This window comes from Hylobates moloch, unplaced genomic scaffold (assembly GCF_009828535.3).
Source record: "Hylobates moloch isolate HMO894 unplaced genomic scaffold, HMol_V3 SCAFFOLD_9, whole genome shotgun sequence".
In the NCBI taxonomy this organism is placed as follows: domain Eukaryota; kingdom Metazoa; phylum Chordata; class Mammalia; order Primates; family Hylobatidae; genus Hylobates; species Hylobates moloch.
This window is the reverse complement of record NW_026652284.1, coordinates 54949684-54955446: the sequence shown is the minus strand read 5'-3', so window position 1 is coordinate 54955446 and position 5763 is coordinate 54949684. Positions and strand designations below refer to the sequence as shown.

The 5763-nt window shown below is 42.6% G+C and overlaps 1 pseudogene; it reads left to right on the top strand.

Annotated features, from left to right (window-relative positions):
• Window positions 1-2161: 2161 nt before the first annotated feature.
• Window positions 2162-3354, top strand: LOC116813816 (poly(rC)-binding protein 2-like; annotated as a pseudogene).
• Window positions 3355-5763: the final 2409 nt, after the last annotated feature.

Genomic DNA, 5763 nt, shown 5'->3' with positions numbered 1-5763 from the left:
ATATTACATCAGAACTTTAAAATAGTATTCTTTCATTTCTTCCCTGCTGGCCTCTGTGCTTTTATTGTCACATATTTTACTTCTGCATGTTATAAATATCATAATGTAATGCCCAACCTTGTTTTTACTAACCCTGTTTTTAGACTCTCCCTTTCCTTTAATCACCTAGCCTTATTTCCACCTGAATTGACTCTCCCTTAGCTAAGACAGCCAGACAGACTCCATCTTGGCTCTTTGACTGGCAGCCCTTTCCTCAAGAACTTAACCTGTGCAAGCTGACTCCCAGCACATCCAAGAATGCAATTAACTGATAAGATACTGTGGCGAGCTATATCCACGGTTCCCAGGAATTCGTCCGATTGATAACACCCAAATCCCCGCTTCTATCACCTCGTAATAGTCTTAAAGCCCCTGCACCTGGACCTGTTAACTTTCCTGTAACCATTTATCCTTTTAACTTTTTTGCCTACTTTACTTCTGTAAAATTGTTTTAACTAGACCCCCTCTCCCCTTTCTAAACCAAAGTATAAAAGAAAATCTAGCCCCTTCTTCGGGGCCGAGAGAACTTTGAGCGTTAGCCGTCTCTTGGCCGCCGGCTAAATAAACGGACTCTTAATTCGTCTCAAAGTGTGGCGTTTTCTCTAACTCGCTCAGGTACAACAATAATACATTGATACTATAATTTATTTAAACAGTTGTCTTTTAAAGAGAAATAAACAATTAGAAGGTCATGTTTATATTTGCCTTTGTTATCATTTCCAGTTATTTTTTTATTTCTAGTTTGTGATTCATTCAAATTTGAATTATTTGACTATCAAAAATGTTCTTTTCTTTGTTGGAACTCTTTCAGTCCAAATAAGTTGATTATTTACAAAGTGCTAAAATTTCTTTTCAAGGTCATATTGCAGCTAATTTCCTCATCGTGGCTCCCCAAAACACAGGCATTATTTTCAAGTGTCTTCTTTCCAAGTATTTTCTTCTCAACTAACACTACTCTAGATTTCCTTATAAAATTTGTGAGGGAACTCATAACTTACAAAATTAGAGAGGAACTCTTAAATAGGATACTCACAAGCTTATTTCCATTTCCCTTCTAAATGTCACAAGACCACAATAAATGGGAAAATTTTCAATGCTTCATCGTGAAACGCCCTAAGGAATCAAATCAGTGAGCAGTGAATGTTAAATACTCTCCTGCTTAGTCCATGAAGCTTTTGAGTCAGATTACAAAGTTCCTCCCTGGGCAGAATTTGCTGTGTCTGTATTATATCATAGCTAAATAGTATTAAAATTCAGTCAGTTACCCCTCATGTAAAAATAGTATGCAAGTAATGGCAACCTAAACCACAGACTCTGCATCTTTGATGAGGGGAGGAAGGCGGGGTCCTAAGGAACCCCAAAAGAAGAGCTGTCTTCTAGAGAAATGAAGTTAGGGTGCAACAAGGGCCCATGTGACTGATAATCATGAAGGACAGAACATGGGTCTTAAGACACAGTGACAAAAAACAATCAGTCATTTTGTTACCAGAAATTCATTCTGATCCAGACCCTAAGGGACAGTTATTGAATCTCATGCAAGAAATTCAGGATGAGCTCACAGGGTAAAGTGAAAGCAAGTTAATTAAAGAAGTAAAGAAACGGCCGGGTGCGGTGGCTCACGCCTGTAATCCCAGCACTTTCGGAGGCTGAGATGGGAGGATCACTTGAGGTCAGGAGTTCAAGACTAGCCTGACTAATATGTTGAAACCTCGTCTCTACTAAAAATGCAAAAATTAGCCAGGCACGGTGGCACATGCCTGTAATCCCAGCCACTCGGGAGGCCGAGACAGGAGAGTAGCTTGAATCTGGGAAGCGGAGTTGCAGTGAGCCAAGATCGCACCATTGCACTCCAGCCTGGGCAACAAGAGCGAGACTCCGTCTCAAAAAAAAAATAAAATAAAATAAAGTAAAGAAACAAGGCCCGCCCAGAGCAGCCGGAGCAGCCGCAGCCTGGGCCCTCTCCCGCCCGCCCGCCCTCTGCCGCCCTCCACCGCCCTCCACCTGCCCCTGGGTCTCTTTCGCCCTTCCTCCTCCTCCTCCTCCTCCACCCCACCTTCCTCCTCCGCCCGCCCGCGGGGCCCCCCTCGCCTTCCCGCCTGCCCCTCCCCTTCCAGCCCATTCCCCTTTTCCCCTCAGTCGCCTCGAGCCTGCAGTTTTTGGCTTTCACCCCCCATCAGTGACCAAAGACTTGACCATTCAAAGTCCAGCTCCCCAGAACACTGCTCGACAAGGACACCGGTGTGATTGAAGGTGGATTAAATATCACTCTCACCATCCAGCTACTTATGCATGGAAAGGAAGTTGGCAGTATCATCGGAAAGAAAGGAGAATCAGTTAAGAAGATGCGCGAGGAGAGTGGTGCACGTATCAACATCTCAGAAGGGAATTGTCCTGAGAGAATTATCACTTTGGCTGGACCCGCTAATGCCATCTTCAAAGCCTTTGCTATGATCATTGACAAACTGGAAGAGGACTTAAGCAGCTCTATGACCAATAGCACAGCTGCCAGTAGACCCCCGGTCACCCTGAGGCTGGTGGTCCCTGCTAGTCAGTGTGGCTCTCTCACTGGAAAAGGTGGTTGCAAGATCAAGGAAATACGAGACAGTACAGGGGCTCAGGTCTAGGTGGCAGGGGATGTGCTACCCAACTCAACTGAGCAGGCCATCACTATTGCTGGCATTCCGCAATCCATCATTGAGTGTGTCAAACAGATCTGCGTGGTCATGTTGGAGTCCCCCCCGAAGGGCGTGACCATCCCGTACCGGCCCAAGCGTTCCAGCTCTCCAGTCATCTTTGCAGGTGGTCAGGCCTATACCATCCAAGGACAGTATACCATTCCACAGCCAGATTTGACCAAGCTGCACCAGTTGGCAATGCAACAGTCTCATTTTCCCATGACGCATGGCAACACCGGATTCAGTGCAGGTTTGAATGCATCTGCTCAGACTACTTCTCATGAACTCACCATTCCAAACGATTTGATTGGCTGCATAATCGGGCGTCAAGGCGCCAAAATCAATGAGATCCCTCAGATGTCTGGGGCGCAGATCAAAATTGCGAACCCAGTGGAAGGATCTACTGATAGGCAGGTTACCATCACTGGATCTGCTGCCAGCATTAGCCTGGCTCAACATCTAATCAATGTCAGGCTTTCCTCAGAGACGGGTGGCATGGGGAGCAGCTAGAACAATGCAGATTCATCCATAATTCCTTTCTGCTGTTCACCACTACCCATGATCCATCTGTGTAGTTTCTGAACAGTCAGCAATTCCAGGTTTTAAATAGTTTATAAATTTTCAGTTTCTACACACTTTATCATCCACTCGTGATTTTTTAATTAAAGCGTTTTGATTCCTTTCTCTGTTCAGCTGATGCTGAGATCTATATTTAGTTTTATAAGCTTCTCCCTGTTTTTTTTTTTTTTTTTGGTTTTTTGTTTTGTTTTGTTTTTTTGGCTCATGAATTTTTCTCTCTGTCATGGAAATGTTAAGAGTGGAATATTAATACATTTCAGTTTAGTTCTGTAATGTCAGGAATTTTTCAAAAAAATTAAAAGATGGACTGGAGCTTTTTCTTTGTGAATAGAAAAAAAAGAAAGAAAGAAAGAAAGAAACAAGGCCGGGCATGGTGGCTCACATCTGTAATCCCAGCAATTTGGGAGGCCAAGGCAGGCAGATCACAAGGTCAGGAGTTCGAGACCAGCCTGGCCAACATGGTGAAACTCCGTCTGTGCTTAAAAAAAAATACAAAAATTAGCCAGGCATGGTGGCATGTGCCTGTAATCCCAGCTACTTGGGAGGCTGAGGCAGGAGAATTGCTTGAACCCAGGAGGCAGAGGTTGCAGAAAGCTGAGATCGCGCCACTGCACTCCAACCTGGACGACCGAGCAAGACTCTGTCTCAAAAAAAAAAAAAAAAAGAAAGAAAGAAAAGAAACACAAGAATGGCCACTCCATAGGCAGAGTAGCTGCTGGTTGGGTATTTTTATGGTTATTTCTTGATCATATGCTAAACAAAGGATGGATTATTCATGAGTTTTCTGGGAAAGGGGCAGGCAATTTCTGGAACTGAGGGTTCCTTCCCTTTTTAGACCATATAGGGTAACTTCCATACCTTGCCATGGCATTTGCAAATTGTCATAATGCTGGCAGGAGTATCTTTTAGCGTGCTAATGCATTATAATTAGCGTCTAATGAGCAGTGAGGATGATCAAAGGTCACTTTCATCACCATTTGGTTTTGGCAGGTTTTGGCCAGCTTCTTTACCACATCCTGTTTTATCAGCTAACCTCCTATCTCATTCTGTGACTAAGAGCGCCTAACCTCCTGGGAATGCAGCCCAGTAGGTCTCAGTCTCATTTTACCCAGACCCTATCCAAGATGGAGTCTCTCTGGATTGAACGCTTTTAACAATTTCAAGTGTGAAAACTAATTAAAATTTACTAGAGCAGAAGTTCTAAAATACAGGCATTGACTTGTGAATAATCTGCTTTTCACTTGGGCAGTGAAGTATGCTTCTAGGGGAGAAGATAATGAGATTTATTCACTTAAATATGATTAATAATGCTCCTGAGTAATGTAAGACAAGCCAGTCGGAATCTGGTATTAGTAAGTACGGTCAGCTAATGCCAGCTCACCATCAAATCAAGTATCAATTAAATGTTTACTGTGTTGATATTTTACTGTAGTCTAAGGGATACAAAAAATAGTAATACTGAGCTCTTATCCTAAAATATGCTATGATTTAGTGGAGAAAACAAGAAAGGTTTTGTACACATATTAGGAATTAACTATTTGTCAAAAGCATTAATCAATATAATTCAATATAAAGTTTGGTCAATATTATACCAGAAGATCCTTGGGGAAATGGAAATGAGAGAGATTTTTTCCTATTGAAGACACTGAAGAAAACTTCCTAAAGAACTGGGCCTTGGAATGTGGGGTGATTTTAACACGTACAGATGAGGGAGTCAAGCAGTCTCTGCAGGAGACAGGAAAATGTATGCCACTCACAGCCTACCCCTTATGTTATGGGCACACTCTCTTATACAGAATAGCATGAACAAAGACACCAAAATGAGAAGAAGAAGAACAGTTTCCAGGAATGGCAATTCCAGTTGGAGCGCTTTGAGACATAATAAATTTGATAAAGCTTGAATGATTACAGACAAATGGTAGTGGACTATGAATTTAAGAATAAGAGGTTTGGCCTCTGCAGTAAAGATGCTTATATAAATACAAATAAGTAAGAAGAAATTGAGAAAAGAAAACAAATTGGCTGAGTTCCTAGCCAACCTCATTCTCAAGACTTTATGAATCCCCTTATTCCTATAAATCCTGTACTATAATCAAATGACGAGTTCTTAAAAATAGATTTCTAAATACCATTCTGCCTTTTTGTAAAGCAGCAAAGAATATTGTGGAAAGAACACAGGTTTAGGACCAGTAAGACCTATGTCCCAGGTCTCTCACTCTACCATACACCTATACTTCACAGCATTATTAAGAATTAAATAGGCCAGGTGCAGTGGCTCATGCCTGTAATCCCAGCACTTTGGGAGGCCGAGGCTGGCAGAAAATGAGGTCAGGAGATCGAGACTATCCTGGCCAACATGGTGAAACCTCATCTCTCTACTAAAAATCCAAAAATTAGCTGGGCACGGTGGCATGCACTTGTAATCCCAGCTACTTGGGAGGCTGAGGCAGGATAATCACTTGAACCTGGG